Source organism: Pholcus phalangioides, unplaced genomic scaffold, assembly GCF_987345545.1.
Source record: "Pholcus phalangioides strain wild (caught in Gottingen) unplaced genomic scaffold, Ppha-v1.0 ptg000043l_1, whole genome shotgun sequence".
NCBI lineage: Eukaryota > Metazoa > Arthropoda > Arachnida > Araneae > Pholcidae > Pholcus > Pholcus phalangioides.
The window spans coordinates 1,102,130-1,122,910 of record NW_028301629.1 but is presented as its reverse complement, the minus strand read 5'-3'; the positions used below and the strand labels follow the sequence as shown (position 1 = coordinate 1,122,910).

Below are 20,781 nucleotides of genomic sequence, written 5' to 3'. Positions count from 1 at the left end.
ACCGCAAATCCAGCTGCTTGAATTCGTTTCACAGACATCAGCTCACCGTTGAGGTCCGGAACATACAGCACGTTGGTCAGGGTCAGCTTTCTCCCGTCAAGTTCACCAACGATGGTTCCAATTCCCTGAATATTCAACCGTTCAGTTTTTGAAGCACAGTCAACAGTTCCATTATATGATGTCATCGTTTCAAACCATTCCCGCACCTGAATCCACGATGAAGAATCCCTTGTTGACACCACCGACAGCGAAAGTCACAGCAGCCGATTCAAACTGCTTAGCAACGGAATCTTTACGAAATAAACAATCCCGCTTGAAGTGGCCGACACGACCGCACCCATAGCACTTCGGTTTATATTTCTTTAATTTCGATGAGTTTCCCTTCTTCTTGGAAACACCAAAAGCAGCATCACAATTCGACGTAGCATTTTTCTCGATCGATTGTCACTAGGCTGATTCTCGCTGACTTGATTACATCATATTCCGCTGGTAATGACATGAGAAGATAAACAACAACGTCCGCTTCATCCACTTTCGCCCCCGCGAATTTCATCTCGTTCACGATACCGAGAAGTTCATCGATGTGTTGACGCATCGAACATTCGCGTTTCTTTTTCATGGTAGCGAGCCTTTTGCGACATAAAACCTGACTCACCATCCCATCCTTTGTATACGTGGATTTCAGCTTGTTCTATATCTGCAGGGCAGATCGTTGTTCACTCATGGACATCAACACCTTGTCGTTGATAAGTCATCAGCAATGCGTATGCTTGCTTGGCTTCCTTGACCTCCCTTGGTTTCGCCTCATCCGCTTCACGTAATAAGTAAGCATTAAGCTCTTTCGCAGCAAAAAGAGCCTCCACCCGTCCACTCCACAACGGATAATTCCCTCCGTTGAAAGGTTCCACTACATATTGAAGTTACCCTTCCGCCATGATGAAACCTACGAGACGATCGCTTACGAAACCAACGTAAACCGCGAATACATAAACCTAAACCACGCTCTGCTGTTAAAGAGACAGGTGCGAACCAGGCGATGTCAGGAAGAAGACTATTTATTACACAAGAGAGGACACAATATACAAGCACATACACACCTACGCAGATAACTAGAAACGACCGGTTGATGGACATGCAGCGTCATCTATACACATACATATACAACATAAACTAGTGCGATTACATTTCTAACATATATAGCTTTCAATATTAAAATATTTCATTTATACGAAGCACAATTTCAATTATTTGGCATTTTCATTTTGACTCGAACTCCAAATCTTTCGCATTTAGACATCATTTCCATGCAGATTGTGAAAAATGCGTCGCTGAATTGGTTTTGCATGCGTATTGTCAACACTAAAAACCACAAATTTTAGGTTGACAGATACAAAGATACGCATTGAGACGGTTGTGGACATTTCAAAGTGAAGACTTGCGCGAGAATTTATTGCACTTTTCTGAGAAATCAGCAGACGCAGTGAGTCTCAAATAAACGGATTTAAATTGCTTTAAATGTGGTCATACGCCATTTTAGAAATTTTTTTTTTTAATGCCCACAACATTGTTCTTACAGGATAGGAAAATTGCAATGAAATTATTTGGGATGTTGCAGGCCAGCAGCAGGCTTATGTAGTAGGGCAGTTAATAGGAAGCATTACAGTATAGATTAAAAAAACTTTAAAGATGTGGTGTCATTCTTAGTCCTACCAAGTCCCAATACAATATCTGCTTGGATTGCATATACACTGCTGGCCACCCAAATTGCAACACCAAGAAAGACAAGAGATATCGCAACAATATTTATTTTGTAGATAACATGTTGACCAAGCATCAAATGATTAAATTTATAGAGTTCTGTGAAGTGTGGTTCCTGCCAAAATCAGTAGCCAGAGTAGCCGCCATTGTTGGAGATCACCGCTGCCACACGACTCGGAGCATTGATTCAAAGAGACTTTGGATGTGTTCTTGGGGTACAGCAGACCAAGCAGCTTCCACGCGTTGCCAAAGTTGATCTGGTGTGGCAGCTGGGGATGTAATCTGGGTCAATCGTTGAGCAATCATGGACCACATGTTTTCTATCGGCGAAAGATCCGGAGAGCGAGCTGGCCAGGGAAGCAATTCAATCTGGCGATTGACGAAGAACCTTTGGACAATGCGTGCCACGTGTGGTCGTGCATTATACTGTTGAAATATGGCTGTGGGCACGCCCTGAAGGTAAGGAAGGACAACTGGCTCCAACACCTCGGAGATGTAGCGCTGGCTTTTTAAAGTACCGGCAATGCGTACTAGAGGAGTGCGAGAGTGATATCCAGTACCGTCCCATACCATAATACCCCGTGCAGGACCAGTGTGGCGGTGCATAACGCAGCTGTTCAGCATCCTCTCTCCACGGTGTCTCCAGACTCGAATCCGACCATCGTGGTGTTGCAGACAGAAGCGTGACTCGTCAGTAAAGACAATTTCATTCCATTGTGCCGTCCACATCTTTCTTTCATCGCACCATTGGCGGCGGAGACGTCTGTGGTTCTGCGTCAAGGGTAAACGAAGCAATGGACGTCTTGCGGACAGACCACTCTGCTGTAAACGGCGTCGAATGGTACGCGCAGACACTGGATGATGCGGTACAGACTGAATGTGCTGTGCTATGGTTCGTGATGTGGCTGAGCGATCCGTCACTGCCATACGCACAATACGCCTGTCATCACGTGAAGTGGTGCACTGAGGTGAATGCGATCGAACACGTCGGTCCGTCGTACCCTCCTGCATCCAACGATCACATATCCGCATTACAGTTGTTTGGTTTCGTCCAACACGACTACCGATTTCCCTGAAAGATAATCCACAATCTCGGTAGGCCACTATCCTTCCTCTGTCGAACTCGGATACTTGATCAAAAGATGATCGTTTTTTTGAAAAAACCACAAGAAAAACATAATTGCCGTACTTCAAATCGTCGAAATCTCAGAGCCTTAAATAGCGCTTTGAAGTGGCGCCACAGGCGCGCGTGATGTGCGTCTGCGCTGAAATTATAATCATTTGCATATCTCACCTCCGCTAATGCAAGTTGTAAATTTCATATAATTTGCATGCTTCCTTCAGGGTGTTGCATTTACGGTGGCCAACAGTGTAGAAACCAATCAGCAAACCAAATGGCGTTAAGATCGTCTTAAATATGTTTGAAATCACGTTTTTCCTGTCAAATTGAAATGAATGGCACATGAACACTCACGATTTTGAAACAACAGCAAATTTATGCAATTACAGTTTCTTAAGTTATACAGCAATGCGTAGTTTTAAAAAAATTAATTTCGCGGGTATTTTTCCTCATATATGCTTTGGTCTCTTGGAGTTCGTTATAACTGAATTCGACTTTATTTCTTTTCAGTGGAGGCAATGGGTGTTGGCACACCCCCTCCCCAAAAATTCATATAAAAAATACCCCACAGCAATCGTTCTTTATTCGATTTTTATAAATATATTCCCCATCGGACTACTCAGGTTTAGAGGTGTCGCGAGTTTGTTACCCGGTTCGTCCTTGTCAGAAAACTTTCCTGACACAGGGGTACAACAAAAAATGGTGACTTGACCGCAGCCAAAAATTGCTACCGCACGGAGTCCCCCATCGAGGGGTTAGCGCACCAACCTCTCGATGAGTATAAGAAACAAGCCTGCCGTTCGGAATCGGTAATAAATTGTAGGTCCCGGGGTCTAATTAGCCCTCGTGTGCAGAAAATGACCGTGGTGCGACAAAAATTATCAATGATCAGACCACTCAGTGCCGGTTGAAGATAGCTTTGAGCTAAACTAGATGGCTATCCGTCTGTAATTGCATGAAAACGATGGGGGGTTTTTTTTACACACAAGCTTTCATTTCTCACCCATCTACTTCTTGGATTGCATTTACTACCAGCACTCAAAAAAATGGCAATGAATGGTCAACAAATCTTTGTCTGCTTTCTTTATGGCCGCCCTCTTTGAATGAAAAGTCTTCGAACACACACAATTTTCTGTCTTTACAGTTACTCCATTTTGCTTTAAAGCTCTTCTATAGTTTGTGTCAGGGCCTACCGTAACCCCCAAGTCGTAAACCCACAGAGATTACATGAACCACTTTTTTTATTTCCTTCCTCATGTTAATTTTACTTGAATAGGGGAAAAATTGCGAAAAAGTTATTCTATGCATTTTATTTGAAACTAAATATTTTTAGAGAGATATAAATGGCTTCTTTCTCAGCCAGAGATATCAAGGAAACAGTTATTTTCCGGATATTATGCTGAGGTGAGCTCGGAAAGAAAAGTCATCACGTCTCCGCCGGGACTCGAACCCAGGCCTCTTGCATACCGGGCAAGCATGCTTGGCAAGCATGCTTGACTTCAGCGCCTCACGACACAGTGCGTGAAATTAGGAAGGCAGATTCATGTGTCTCCAGTGGTGTAGATGGTAGCATGCTTGCCCGATATGCAAGAGGCCTGGGTTCGAGTCCCGGCGGAGACGTGATGACTTTTCTTTCCGAGCTCACCTCAGCATAATATCCGGAAAATAACTGTTTCCTAAATATTTTTAGTCAGAGTGACTAAAAAAAGTTTAATGTCACAAATTTCTTCGTGGCTCCCGTATCAATAGCCGTGGCTTCCCTTTTGCAAGATTTTCATCCGTGGCCCCCCTGGAATAACCTAGGGCCCCCCCCCCCTGAGGTCATATGGCCCCCGGTTGAGAACCACTGATCTACTACATTCTTTCATTAGCTTTTTTCTTTACAAAATCATTACTTCTCTCATTTATTTCGAAACAACGAATTAACCTATCAACACGAAATTTTAATCTTTTGATTTGAAATTGAATGGAATATTCGTTAAAGTAATTTTTGAAAAATCGACTGTAAGGGTCTTGACATCATTTATTACTTCTTTCGAACTTGTTTTCCTCTACGTAATACATATAGATATATCTAGATAGAGGAACGTTCTATCTGTTTCCATAGCTTGGTAGAGCATTCGACCGGCAAGTGAAAGACCGGGGCTCGAGTCCCCGTGGGGGGTACAGCTGAATTTTCTTCCTTGGAATCTTCATCTCCCAAATAACCAATCTTTCAATGAATCTTGTATTAACAAGTGGAGAGGACATTTCTATATGGGCGGTTATTCACCGACATGATTTAAACTATAGTCACTATGCTTTCTATATGTTATGTTATCAGCCCTTATAGATTGAGATGCAATTGTCAATGATTGTTATCAGATGTGATTATACACTTCCGGAGGAAAATAAATAATCCATTTGGACATGCAAATCTGTTGATGAATTCTAATGGCTACCATAAATCTGTTTTTACACCTTGAGGTTGTAAGTTTTTCGGAGTATCTGATACAAAATGTTTAGGAGATGGTGTTATAGTCTGTTTTTTTGTATGGATGATCAAGGTGTTGTTCTTTTACCCAGCCAATTTTATGAGAAGAGAGAGAGATAGTTATCGTGTTTTTATCGATCTTTACACCAATTAAATCTGGTCTATCTTCAAACGAGTCGCATTCGAACATCTTCCCGCAAACACAGTCCATGCTATCAGGTCTATTAGTATCATTCCCCCTCAAATAAGGTATAGATAACTGGATATTACGCAGAGATGGATTTCTATAAAGTAAATGTGACAGATCTCTGCGGGGAATCATACCACCATTCCGTCGCAGTCTAGGCGAGTGAGCTAGACCACTACGCTACAGAAGCACCGACGCTTTCCTTCTTTGGAGTAGGCTATACATACGCTGAACGGGACCGTGCAACGAGTGGAATTAAATTTTTTTTCTTGTTATACCCCGCAATTTTTTCACTCCTCCCAGCTCTGCAGTTCTTTATTTTAACAAATACGTTCTTCGTAGATTCTTTGACTGTGTCATATTCTACTGTGTCGGTACTCGAACACAAATTTCATTCTCGTGCGCTCGTAGCTTCTTAGGGCAGTTTTTCTGTGGCCCCTGAGAATTTGTTTTTCACCGTCTGCCCGTCGATTCGTTGACACAATTGTGCAATTTACCCTAATGTTGTGGGGTTCTTTGTTGGGGAACTCCTGGGGCTCTGCGGGAGAGTTATTGACTATTCTCCCGTTTCATCTCACCCCTCTTGAGGGTAGCAGGCAGTAAATGGCCAAGCGATAATCCCGAGTTATTGTCGGTTCTTTAAAGTCCAAGCCTTCTAATTCATCAAATAGCTCATAGCATCATTTTTCCGACATTATCACCAATATTACATTGAATATTGATCAGGATCAACAGCCTTACCGTTAGTGTTTTCGAAATTTCAAGAACCCTTCTTTTTCTAGTATAATGGACTTGTCAATACAAAGATACTTAGGAACAGAATGAAGGGTTTCTGAAACAAATAGGTTGAAAAATATTGGTAATAACCATTTATAAAAGTATTCATAAATTGTCGTATTGCGGTGATTCGCTTCATTTGCATTATAAAATGTTTATGCATTCTCTTTCTTATCCAAATATTCGACATGCGTGTTTGTCCAAGATGGCATGTTAATAATATATCAATAATTTGTAATAACATTTTTTGGATGTAACTCAAATGAAGATATATATATATATATATGGCAACACAGGATAACATGTATAAAGATTATCGGTAATCAGCAACATGCATATAGCAAGTTTTGAGTGAATAGTGACAAACACGTTAAAATTTTGTTTATTTTTCTTTTCAATTTAAGAAAATATTCATGTTATTATAGGAATTTCATTTATTCATGACATATCCTTGAATAAATGTATATCATTTCGAACTGGTTTGCGTCAGTATGTTCCAATCGATGCTAATAATATGAATGGATCACATATTCAATATTTGGAAGACTGATAAAACGCATGTATATTGATGTATATTTTTTTAAAGCAAGTTATGTAAGGGAAGAATAATAATGTGACGTATAAATAGTTTCTTAATGTAATAACCTCGGGAGCATAAAATTCCTGCTCGCGTCATGTTAACGGTGCTCCCCGAAGTAAGTATAATATAAGCTGTAATCCTGTAGTTCCGTTATTCGGCTAAAAATTTGCTGACGTAATACTTGAACTTATACTTATACTTGACGTAATACTTCCCTTAGGGGAAAAAATTCACCAGCCGAAGCTGTAACGCAAATCCTTCCTTTTTTTTAGGTTATGACTTGTGACGTTGCTCTGGTACTTTCCACTGAACACCATGTAGACCGATGATTCTTCAGCTCATTTCAGCTGATGTTATGGATAGTAGAAAGTTTTTGGGGAAAAGTAAACAAAGAAATTTTTTTAGAAAAACAGGATAGTGGGAAAGAAGACTTAAAAATTAATTTCTAGAAGGAAAATTAGGAGTTTTTCAAGATAACTCCCGAATTTTAGTGTTTTGTCAGTATTTAACGAACATGTCACCAGCTTCGAGTAGAAACTTATCGATGGCCGCTCATCGTTCTCTTTTGGAGCTCATCGTCATTATGTCCTCGGAACACGACTTGGCGAAATCGAACATTTCATATGTTGAGTTACGGCTGGCAACTGAGTCGGAATCAGGGGAGAGACCCGTACCATCTTCGCGATTGGATACATTTTGAGCCATACCTTCTGTAGCAGAAGGTCTCCGCGCGAAGCATTGACTTCACTGAAGTCGTCCATTTCAGCTTTAGCCATTGGATATACAGGGGTTGGACAAAATATTATGAACACCTGTGAAAAAAAACAACATTCGAGGGAACCTGTCTTATACTCCCGCCCTCTAGTGTGGAAGAGTGCCACCTAGCGGGCGAGAATGTGCACATATCAGTCTAGTCGTAGCAGTGATAGAGTTCGGATGCGATATTTATTGGGACGTTAAAACTTCGTTGTGGCTGACCTCACAGATTTCGAAAGAGGCATGATTGTTGGAGCCCGTCTTGCCGAGGCCACAGTAACGAAAACGGCCACCCTTGTTGGTGTCGGGAGAAGTACGGTGTCGATGGTAATGACAGCCTATAGCAAACAGGGAAAGACATCATCTGCCAAGCATAACAGTGGGCGAAAGTCGAAGATGACTGATAGAGACAGAAGGGTTTTGAAGCGGATTGTGGCCAGAAAGCAGAAGTCAACAGCATCCCAGATCTACAGAAAGGTGTATAGACGAAAACTATCCACCGTGAACTGCATGCAGTAAACGTACACGGTAGAGCGGCTATTCCAAAACCATTGGTGACACGATGCAATGCCTTGAAACGACGAACATGGTGTCACGAACATAAGAATTGGACATAACAACAATGGGACAATGTCACCTGGTCAGACAAACCGTCGTTCACATTATTCCAGATTAACGAACGTGTTTATGTTTGGGGAACGCCAGCACAAGCCTATGACGTTGATTGTCTCCTTCCTACTGTTAAGCATGGAGGGAGATCAGTGATACTGTGGGGCGCGATGTCTCACCGTGGTCTCGGCCCACTTGTTGTCCTGGATGGGTGGGTTAATGCAGCGGTTTATGTCAGTATTCTGGCCGACCATCTTCATCCAATTGGGGAATATTTGTTACCTGATTCTCGACCTGTGTTCCAAGAAGATAATTCGCCCGTTTGCACTGCTGGAATTGTCGGAGACTGACTTGATGAACACCATGATGAACTGCAACACCTCGTGTGGACCGCTCAGTCTTCTTATCTTAATATAATTGAACCTTTGTGGGGGTCTTTTGCAGGCCAAAATGTGCAGTAGGTTTCCACCTCCAAAGACACGTTCTGAATTAGTGACCCTTTTACAGGAGTGGCGGCTATGTATCCCTTTGACTGTTGTGCATGACTTGCATTTGTCAATTACACGACGGATACAAGCTGTAATTAATGAAAAAGGAGGGCCAACAGCCTATTAATAAAGATTTTGGCTCATTTCACAGGCGTCCATTTCATTTTGCCCAACCCCTGTAGCAGTCCGACATATGTGAAATCTTTACCCTTTTTTTTTGCAGTATATGCAATGACTAGGTGAAATGGCGACTTCAGTGACGTCACGAGCTTCGTGCGAAGGCTTTCTGCTATAGACGGTGTTGAGCCATACGAGCTATGTGTTTTCGCAGAGTTTTCCTTTCACCCGAAGCTTGATGGATATGGGACCCGTAGAACTGGACTGAGGATGTTCTTTTGAAGGTTGCTCTCGAAAGTTCTCCCTACACTTCTGAGGTCTGGAGGTTGAAGCTCGTAGGCTTATCTTTGGGCAACTTCTTCGGGTTGTCGAGATCGAGGTTTTTTTCACTTTTGAGCCGTTTATTTTTTCCCCGTTTCCATGGGAAATAGAAAAGGCGGGTTTAAAACCCACTTCAAGAATTTTCACCAATGACTGCTCTTCATTTCTTCCTTCACAAAGGAAAAAGGTCGTCAAAGCTGGTGCTACAGCTCCCAATGCTACCTCGATATTGAACATGTAAACGGGACTCTAAAGAGCTTCCCGAGTTGATCGAACCTGTGTAATTGCAGTATAAGAAATTTTCTCACCATTAGCTGGTGCCTTTACACGGAGATAACCCCCTACCCAACCATCTCGTGTTCATGAAATGCCTTCAGAACATTCCTCGGAATGCATGTCGTATTGACAAATACCTGCTCAGGAATCTGCGTTCTAACTTGTACTTTTTTTGACTATCGTATGAAATAAATTCACATTATTATTATTATTATTCATACATAACAACTGCAAATTTATATTAACCATTATGTATACATCTTATTTTACTATGTAAAACATTTCAAAATTATAGTAAATATGTTTTAGTTCAGACGAAAATTTCATAAAGTGTTCAATTTATATTCAGTAAATTTGAATATTAAATTTTATTTTTATTTCCTGTTTAGTACATAGAGGGCACTAGATTTTCAATGACAATAAAAACTTTCAAAATCATCTACACGAATGCCATATGGCTCTATGCAATGTCTTCAAAACAGAAAAATCCACACGGAAAAATATATACAGTCGGCCCCCCCCCCCGTATTCGCGGGGGTTACGTTCCGGGAGTGACCGCGAATACGGAAATCCGCGAATAACAGAAACCATAGGTTTTTTATTGTATATCTCGTTTATTGAATATCATGAGAAAGAGCAGGGTGACGCAGAGGTAGAAGGGAATGTAAAAGAGGATGCAGCGAGAGATTGTTGGCGATGTTTTCTGAAAGAATGTTGTTGTTGTCATTTTTCTGTTTGCCGTGTCTTCTTCATATCATTAAGTATGTCGGAGTATGTTGGCAAGGCTTCCTCTACTAATTTTTCTACATGTGGAGAACGTAAAATAGAGGGATTTATGTTATGAAAATAATCTATTGCTGATTTCAGCTTGCGAATCCCTTTCGCTATGTTACTTGTGGTGAACTTGTCTTTTACTTCTTTATCTCGATCTTCTTTATCTGGAACTGATTCAGTTTCAGTAACAGTTAGCTGCATTAACTCCTCCTCAGTCAACCCAATATCAAAAGAACTTTGAATAGCATGTATTCACTAACAAGGTACCTCCTGACTTCCGAAACGAAAAACCGTTTAAACTAATCCAGGAAAAGTGTTTTCATAGTCCAAGCCTTTTTATTGTTCGTCCAAAATACTGGGAGCTTTGGCTTATCCTTCCCTTCAACGCTCGTATTCGCAGATTTGAAAATGATGGTGTACTCATCATGATGGTGTACTCATCATGATGGTAAATCATGTACTCATACGCATTTGCGCAAAACAACATAGTAAGTCTATCTCTACTTGCCTTAAAACCAGGAGCTCGCTTTCTTCCTGTTGCTTAACTTCTTTGTGGCATTTTCTTCCAAAATAGTGTAGTTTCGTCAGCGTTAAACACCTGGTGAGGTGCATAACCCTTCTCTTTAATAGTTTTCTACAAATTTTTCGAAATTTTCTAGCTGCCTCCTGGTCGGCAGAGGCTTGATAGCCAGTGCTTTTTACATTGCGCAATCCGAATCGTTTCTTAAACCTACGAAACAACCTTTACTTGCATAAGATTCTGATGAAATAGACGTTTCACCAGCCCTTTCCTTATGGAATAGTAAAATTTTTCGCATTTTCTGTTATAATATTACAATCAATTGAAATACTTTTTTGTGTCAGTCTTGTACCCACAAAACACAGCATTTTCTGTACGTGAAACACATGGATCCCATAGGTGCTGCAAAGTTTTGACTGCCACAGGTGCGGCTACAGCTAAGGCTGAACGAATTTCAGATTCCATTTTCTTGATATAACTCACCGAACATTCGTTGATTCCGTAATGGCGGACCACAGAAGGTATTGACTTCGCCAAGCAGTCAATATATCAAATTTTTCTCGTCAAGTTTTCATTTTGATTTACCTTTTCAAAGCATTATCAGCAGCCCTAGAAGAATGAGCCATCCTAAACAAGCAAAACTCAAATTTTGTAAATAAAACACGTGAACGACGACTGCTGAGTATTTTAGAGAAAAATTCCAATAAAGGAAAAAACCGCGAATACGGGGGGCCGACTGTATACAGGATGTCCTGTAAGTGTTAATGCTGCCTTTATCTCATCAACCCTCCGTCATAGAGGTATAGTTTCAATTTTAAAAATGCTTAAAAGGTGTTAAAAATTTACCCTTCAATAGTTTTGACAGTGACAATACAGTGTTTCACAAAATACAAAAATCTAAATTTTTATAAGGTTCCCCTGTCTTCTAACATGCAATTAGAAAGTTTTTGCCCTGTCTTTTCCGTGTCCAACAAAAGAGATCCCGTGTTTTTAACTGCAATATTCAGTATAGAGATATACTCGAATTCAAAAATCGGGCAAAAGTTGGGAAAGGACAGCGTAAATGAGGAAAAGGACGACCCCATTGTCAGTTAGTTTTTACTGTTCTTTCATAACTTTTCTCGGATTTTCGAAAGCAAATATCTTAAAGAATACTGCACTTAGAGAAACGTGGAGTTTTTTCTGTTGGCCTTACGAGATACAGGGAAAACAACTTTCTAACTGGAAATTATGGGAATCGTATAAAAATTTAGATTATTTATTTTGTTGCACACTGTATTCTCAGTCTGTAAACTCGTGCAGGGCATTTTTCGAACGCGTTTTGAGCATTTTTTTCAAATGGAATCATACCACTATGATGGACGGTTGATGAGATAAAAGCTGAATCAGCACTTTATAGGACACCCTGTATATGTTAACGTCCAAATTAGGGCCTCCTTTTGTCCTCCAGCCGACAACTAAAACCATTGATAATTAATTTCTAATGCTTTCTTTCCGTCTAGTTGTAAATGTATAGCGAAGAGGGGAAATTAATTTTTCCCCCAAAGCGGCATCGCTTGGCCACTTGTCGTCGAAATCGTAAAATAATCCTTTAAAATGTAGAATAATAGGCCGAAAACCGATCTCTCCGAAGGAGGAGAAGAAGATCGCGTGAGGTACTCGGAATTGGATTTATGCTTATGTGGCCTCTGGGAACGATATTCGAGTTATTTATGGCCCGCTCCGCTCGTTTCGAAGTCTAGGTATAATGCAATACATATAAAATGAACAGGGGGTTGAGAAAAGGATGTCATTGCCGTGTTTGAGAGCGAAGAAGTATGTCCGGGAGACGTGTCCTCAAGAAAAAAAAAGTGCGGTTATTTTCATGACCTTTCTCTAGTGCCAGAGCCTGGGTCATGTCTGGCACAACAGTATGTACATGTACGTATATCCCGGAACGTGACTTATCCAGATACAGTAAAGGAAGGACGGAGAACAACTACCAATCGCTGTTGAAGTGTTTACCTCTATTCCTACAGGAAAAACATGTACGTCGTAGCTCATGGTGAAACGTGACGATAACTCAATATAGTTAGACCGCTGTAATGTCGATACGTATGCAGGGTGATTCAGGAAAACATCGCCAAACTGAAAGGAAAATTCAGATAACAATCCAAAATCACATGAGAACATTGGTTCGAAAACGCCATCCGGGGTCGCTACACCGAGTTGTTGTGTCGATTACTTTTAATGAAATCCCCCCAACTCAGCAAGAAGCTTGAAGCCGCAATTCTGACAATATTGTTATTAATGCGTTAGGGGGGCTACACGTATACTCAAAACGCACATTCTAGCATACACATCATGTTTGCTGCTGCTACTACTACTACTTGACTGTACATGCACCTCGTACACATCCCTCTGTGGAATATCTAACGAATTGATGCATGTCCGAATGTGTGTTCTGAGTGAATGTGTGGCAATCTAACCTATTCATGTTGCCATAATTGCGAGTTCGTGCTTGCTGAGTTCGGGATTGCTTTAAAAGTGTGTGACGCAATAACTCTATGTACCTATGTGGTTTTGGATTGTTATCGAATGCCCCTGAATTGCTATTCTAGTTTGGCAATGCTCTTCTGAATCACCCTGTACGTGCGATCCCATTTCGTTCCGGTAGGATAGAAATTTGTTATTCACTATACTCTCGCTAATCCTCGCACATGTAGTGACCGATCATAAACGATGCTCTGTGCCGTCACGATGTCACGTTTTCCGGTTGTAGCGTCTTTCGCCTTGCGATGGATGGTAACCTAGCAACGGATTGCCAGAGCGTTTTCGAACGTTTTAGTGAGTTGATTGTATTTCGTCGTAGAGTATGGATGTCGCGTATGGATGTCTTTAAAAATATAATTTTCTATCTTATCATTGCCGTCGCCTTTACACATATCAGACCAAGATGTGCCGGATTATTGAAATCGCTGGGAAAAAGACTATTTGAATAACACCGTAGACGCCGCTTATTAGAATCATGGATAATATTGTCATTCAGATATTTGTAAGGAATAATGACTTTTGCAAAGTACAAAACAGACCAATATCATAACATGAGAAAAGATTTGTTTCTAGTTATCAGGATTACGGTTTATGGTATCGACAATCGTTTCCACATTCGTTCACGATGCCCTTTTGCAGGACATTGTTAGTGCCGATTTGGGCACTATAATCCCTGTACGCATGAAGTTACTTTTGCAATGGCTCACCTATAATGGAGACAAATGTAAAAACAAAAGCCCTTCTTTCAGTTCTAAGTCAGTTTCTTTCAGAGCTTCACAATTACTCGGCCGAAAGACTCAGGCTATCGGCTATCTGAACGTACCGTACATTAAAAAAGAATTAACATAATTCGTAAAACATTAGATGATTCCATTTAAATTCCTTAATGGTTGAATAACAATAGTAAACGCAGGATTTCAGCTCATAGTGAAAATGTCTTGTTGTAGAAAAATATGGAGAAAGAAAACCGGCACAATTTTTTGAACATTTTGCTACCAGTTGTGTGGGGGAAAAAACCGAAGAGTCCCGTTTTCATACGTCCCTGTTCGATCAAACTGGAGATATGGTCATCGTATTTGTTTTCGGATTTCTTTCGAATGGTTTATCAATCGGTTATTCTTATCAGAATTGTGATGTGCTCACATTAAGCGACGTGCACTGTATGAACTTGTGTAACTATTATTGTAAAGAGCGTGTCCCCAAGTCCCTTTGAGCTAAAATGGCTACCGGATAATATTATATAGACACGACGTTTTATACACGTAAAAAATTTCAAATTAATTCAATGATTAGTTTTAAAAGTTAGAATTATTTTTTGAACTAAACATCTGCAAAAAACAAGTGATTAAATTTCAATCTCCTCCGACCCACGATAAGTGGGAATCATTTAAAATTTCCTCCGGGCTTGAGGGGTTAAATCACATGGCGATGCTGGGAGCACGACGAAAAATCCTTTAAACGCTGTTATCTCAGGAAGTACGCAACGCAAATCGAAAGGGACGTCAGATGCACATTCCAGAGGTGCATTCAACGACATTCCTCCGGTTTCTATATATTTTCCCGTCTGGGCACCAGATCCGCTGTCCTGATTCGTAACAAAGTATTGTTTCCCGCTATATCTAAAAAAACCACGCAAAGATAGTCGAAAGCAATGATACCACGTCGTGTGCACATTGCAAAGCAAATCCACTGATATCATTCTAGTTTTGAATCCTTTCAACGGTAATCCCGAGATATCTCGTCAAGCAATTAATCAGCTGCCAGCGGACGGAGTTCGCTCTGGTTCAAGGTTAGAAATCCCCACATTTAGAAATCCCCTTCCTAGAAATCCCCACACGTCGTGGCAGGTGTTATTTTGCATCATAGTGAGGGGAATTACAAGCGATGGACGGAGTAAACGTTTGGGGAGGGGGAAGCGGTTTTCAGCTCGCAATCGGAAAAATAATATTCTTCTTGAAATACGAGGCAATTTGTGAAGGTTTTTGCAATTCCAAATGTGGCAACTAGAATGCGGATCAAGAAAATTTTAAAAATCGCTTACAGGGTTAATATGTTTTCCCGTCTGGGCATCAGGCCCGCGGCCCTGATTCATAACAAGTTGTTTTCCGCTATATATCGACCTGCTCACAACGAAAATAGTCGACATTTGTATCGTTTTTTAGCTATTCCAAATGGGTCATTCAAGTATTACGTCATCATCGATGGGAGGGGGTTTTGCTGACTTTTGATGAAATGGGTTGAAGATGCTTACGTCATCAACCACCCTTTTTGAAGATATGAAATATTCTTAATGGCATCTTATTCGGTGTGCCAAAAACGGGAAAAACCTTTCGATAGTTATTGGGCACCTGAACTAACATTCTCCCATTTGATAAGTTCCCTACAGAGCCTACATTTTTAAATGTACTCTGGAAATGTGTCAGGGCCGCTTAAGTGCTTTGGAACTGTGCCATGCATCACTCAAGTGATCCGTAATTATGCCACGAATCAGTTAAGTAATCTGGGAATGTTCCGCGGTAACTTGACTGATGTAGAACCGCACTGGGGGCCGCTTAAGCGCTCTAAAAATGTGCCACGTGTCACTCAAGGGATCTCTAAATGTGCCACGGATCGTTTAAGTATTCTGGAACTGTATCGCGGATTACTTAAGTGATGTTTGAATGTGAAACTGATCTTTGAGGCCTACTTCACACAAGGACCTGAAAGTGTGCCACGGGCCACTCAAATGCTCTGTAATTGTGCTACGGGACATTTAAGCGATTTGTGAATGTGTCGCTTAGTTCATTTTGACAAAATTAAGTTTGAGGGAGCGAGCTACATCAGATATAACCTTCAGGGCCACATTTTCTCGGGGGGGGGGGGCAAGGGTTTACCATGTATATTTGAAAGTGTGGGTCGAAATGAATTCCTTCAAATAGCATTGAAATTAACGGAAATTGATTGTAATAACCTTTAAAGTTATTTTCTTCCGAAATTTTAATTTCTTTTTTAAATATGTTTTCCATTAAATTGTTTTCGTCGGGGAAGGGGGAGGGAAGGCGTACGAGTCCCGTATCCCCCCCTCCCTCGTAATTTTCTGATCACATCAATATACTTTAGGAGGTAGGGGGCAGTGCTGACGAAATTTTGCTGACGGGGGGGGGGGCGAGTCAAAAATGGCTAAAAATTTGCTGACGTACTGGAACGGCCCCGAGGACAATGCCGATAATAATGACATAATGAAATTGCGTAATTACCACGTGATTCAAGGCAGAAAAACGTATCCATATCTAAACTTGCGGCCTGCCTATGAAACAGCCCACCTAGTTCTTACATATATCCCAGAAATACAGGAACTAGCAAATTTGATTGCAAGATCTTTCACTGCCTTTTCTCATCATTTAATACTTTTTATATCGTTAGTTTCTTTTCAAAAGCTTTTCTTTCATCGGCAACGAATGTCTTTTGTTATGTAATCGATTTTTTTTTTTTCTTCACGCAAACAAAGTAATCGATTGTGAGATCAAGAAAATAAGTATAGGGGGAATTATTTTGTGGTGATGATGTCAATATTTTTCTATCGGGAGCAGTATAATAACATCGTTTCGAGTCCAATATCGTGAGATCATATTTTTTCCAATATCGATATTCGGGATATCAAGAGTGAAAAAAATCTGAAAACAGTATCAGGTTTCGATAAGTATAAGAAATAACTTTTAGGTTCGGTCGTGTGTTCTGATGGTCGAGCTGGAATTCGGGAACATGGTTAAGGAAGGGTATGGCCCAGAGCCACACTACTAAATGTATTTTTTTTTGTAATAAAAAAGGTGTCTCTGCGCTTCAACTATAGAATTTCATCGATTCTGAATCTCTCAGCACCTCATCCGGGGCAATAGTTAAAAATTGGCAAATTTCGATAGAGCTTGGACAGTGCACTGTATGAAATAAAACGTAATTAAGCGCCCGAGTGTTGCGGTGGTAAAATGCTCGTCTACCGCCGTGAAGGTTCCCGTCAGGGTCCGCGGTTCGAACCCGGGGGAGAATACAGATATTTTCCCATAGGAGCTTGAGGCGACCACCGATATAGATGGAAAAAATCCTTTTCCTACCCAACTCATTAATGACATTAAATTTCAATATGGCAATGTAGTGGCTGGAGTTGGTGTCTGGTTGAGTAATAGTAGTATCTTAATAAGTTCTGGAATTATTTCTTGAAATCATTTTTTCCTATTTCTAATTCATAAATTATAAATTTACATTAGTTCTCAGAAAATGGTATTGTTTATTTTTTTTTGATTGATTAATTTATATAAAAGATAAATTTATATATAATGTTTTATTTCGAAATCGTGGTGCAGCAGAACGTGATTTGTACATCTATGTAAGTTTCATGGTTCAATTCATATTGATCGTTGATATCATTTGCGTGAACGTTGCCACTAATCTCGCAGGTGCTTCTTAGTTTAGTAGCATATGTTTCTTAGGCCTAATAGTTTAAGACAAGGGTGCTCAATCTATAGGAAAGGGCGGTCACTTAAGGGATCCAGGACTAAAGTGATGTGCAAGTCATTTAAGTGATCGAAGAATATGCCGCGGATCAACTAAGGGAGGCAGACCCCCCCCCGTCATTAATGAACTTAACATCAATACATAAAGATCACTGATGTCTGGTAATGATGCGTTGAATAAAATAGGAAAGTAAATAAGAAGTTGAAAGAAGAATTTCCACGCAAAAAATTCGTGGCTGCAGACTAAATTGAAATATTTATATTATGCATTATCTCAAAAACTATAGCCGATTAGACAAACCATTTATTCATTCATTCAAACCGATCATAACTCCGGTCTATCGCCCTAGGCAATTTACTACCGATTGAGTTGTGCCGGAAATATCTCCCCTCCCCCAAATCTCCTGGTCAACCGGGAAAACGATTATATATAACTTATGTATATACATCACACAAAATACACACACACAATACGATTATACACAATATATACATCACATATAATACACAAAGCTGCCTCACGACATTTGGCCAGTCGTGACCCAGCTTCAAAGTTCAGCCTCTTCGTGCCTAATTGGCGCTGTTTTCATTGCGCTGCCTCGCGATAGTTGCCTATACGGCGTAGCCTTTGCCCTCCTTCGAGTAACGTTCGCAGATCTTGCGGGCAGTTGAGTGGTGGGCTCCCCAGTGCTCGGTTGAGCCCTTGATGCCTTGCCATTGAGACCAGCCAATGGGTCTATAGATGCTGTGCTCCTAGTTGAGCCCACATTGATCGGTTGGGTACTTATAGGCATAACAAATCCCGCTCCCTTTTCTGACTCGCTCAGCTATGCGTACCATCCCTGCCCTGCCCTGTACCTGAGTCGCTCACTCCTCCTCTGCTGCTGTGGTTCTACAACCACCTGGATGGTGCGGTCTTTCTTATTATGAAGCTGCTCCATATTATTCTCGAGGAAAATCTCCAGGTCTTTTAATTGTTGGAGTGATTTTCTCATCCGGCAGACCAGTCACGACCCAGGCTCTGTCCCTCCAGGGATATAAACCTTTCACCCTTGCGGGTTGGGTCGCGCTGTGATTTTCTCATCCCGCACCATTTATTGAAACTACGCTTTCTCTAGCTGCGGAAGCGGCTTCACCAGATGGAATTGTATGGTTCTTTGACATAACATGGCGTAGTGCAACGGGCTTGCGCTCTTGCCGCATATGCACTTAAAGACAAAACCAACACGTTTTGCAATCAGCAGCCCCAATACACCCAAAAACTATTAAAATTTCCTTTATAAACATGAAATTTTTTTTCTGGCTTAAATTTAGCTATTTTTACCTACTTACAAACGTTAAGTTTTATAATGGTTAGTTATTAGAGCCAGTGTATTATTAGAAAAAATAATTTTGAAGAATAACTTCATCCCCTCTCAAAAATTTTTAAGGGTAGTTCAGTACACAATATTCTTGTATGCTGAAGGACATCAAACTAGATATTATAACCAAAATAAAAAAAATACACGTAGTACTTTCTGGAGAACAAAACAAATGCTTATCTATAACCTCTGTAAGGCCGGGATTACACTATAAAAGTTTGATAACTATAGAGTTTTACACTATAAAGTCATTTTATAAAGCTTGAAAAATGCTACCAATAAGATCATTAGTTGCATTTTCGAGAATGTAACCAATAATTTTACTGGTGGCATTTTTTAAGTTTTATAAAAGTACCCTTTATCAAACTTTTATAGCGTTATCACGGCCTAAAGCTGGCGTTGTGAGATGCAAAGAACATATTCTGATTGACTTGTTTCAATAAAGGTTTTTTTTTCTCTTTCCTAAAAAGCGTGAGGAAAAAAAAAATTTTATCTTTCGTTTTCTGGATTTCTGTGTGTGGGTTAATATATTTTTAGCATTTCCAAAAAACGCCAAGTTATACGTTTGGTGTACGATTGGTGAATTTGGCAGGATTTTGAAGTGACATCGTCAGTTTTTAAAGCGTTATAACTCATTAATTATAGGTCAGATCATATAACATTGAAAACACTTTTCCATATTAGTTTTTCACAAGGGAATCACATGCGTAACTATTGGGCGGTCGATAGTTACCACCCTGTATATATATACGCACACACTCATATTTGTCTATTTAAACATACGAAAATCGGATTTCATAATAGAAATTTAATTATCCGGTCATTTTGACCGTTATCAGTCCTTCTATTGCTAAACAAGATTATCACATGCGTGCATCAAGGTTGGATCCCGGACCATCTTGTGATAGACGATCATTACTGCTCATCACTCTTACGGGACAAAATCAGTATCACTACAAACATATGGTACGTAAATCTCATGTTCTGAAACAGCCGTAATAGTTGTAATGGGGGGAGATTGCATTCTATTTATCACCGATATCACTCCGACGAAAACATCTGTTTTATGGAACAAAACACAAGCGAAAGAATCCGAACCTGGACCGAATGTTCCGGAATGAAATGTTTATTCATGAAGCTGTATCTGTTCACATCTTCCTCTTCGTCCATTTTCATTTAAAAGCTAACACTTGAGATGTTGAAACCGTCTACAAATCTTTACCGAACAGAGTAAAGACTAAGTCTCTGTCGATGTTGTAGAACGTGTAGAAAATTATTAGATTTCGAGTCTCAAACAAAGAATGCGTTTTGGAAATATCTCTTATATCGATTTCAATTTCGGGGAAATCAAAATTCTCCGACGAAAGCGAACAAACCTTCAATGAATTACGCAAATCAGATCAAATGAATCGTTGATTCACGCTTACAGGACAATCTTATCGCTCGACAACAACTTCTCGTTAATTGTTTTAACTCATTTTGAATGACTTCTAGTTGATGATTAGATACTCGTAATGATGTGTATGTAGTGAGTTGATGTGATGATTTCAGTCAGAGGCGTATTTACGATTTTGCCGCCTGTGGGCTGCACGAATTTCGCCGCCTTTCTCTCATTCTAGTTTAATTTTCTTGACCACTCATTCGA

General features: G+C 40.3%; 1 protein-coding gene and 1 non-coding gene across 2 annotated transcripts in view; one reads left to right on the top strand and one right to left on the bottom strand.

The window, feature by feature from the left end:
* Nucleotides 1–20,781, bottom strand: part of LOC149063767 (glutamate receptor ionotropic, NMDA 3A-like) — a 306,454-nt gene that overhangs the window by 127,669 nt on the left and 158,004 nt on the right. The gene's annotated exons all lie outside the window — the stretch shown is intronic.
* Nucleotides 4,426–4,498, top strand: TRNAI-GAU (transfer RNA isoleucine (anticodon GAU)). The gene has a single exon. It is a non-coding gene; the product is annotated as a tRNA-Ile (tRNA).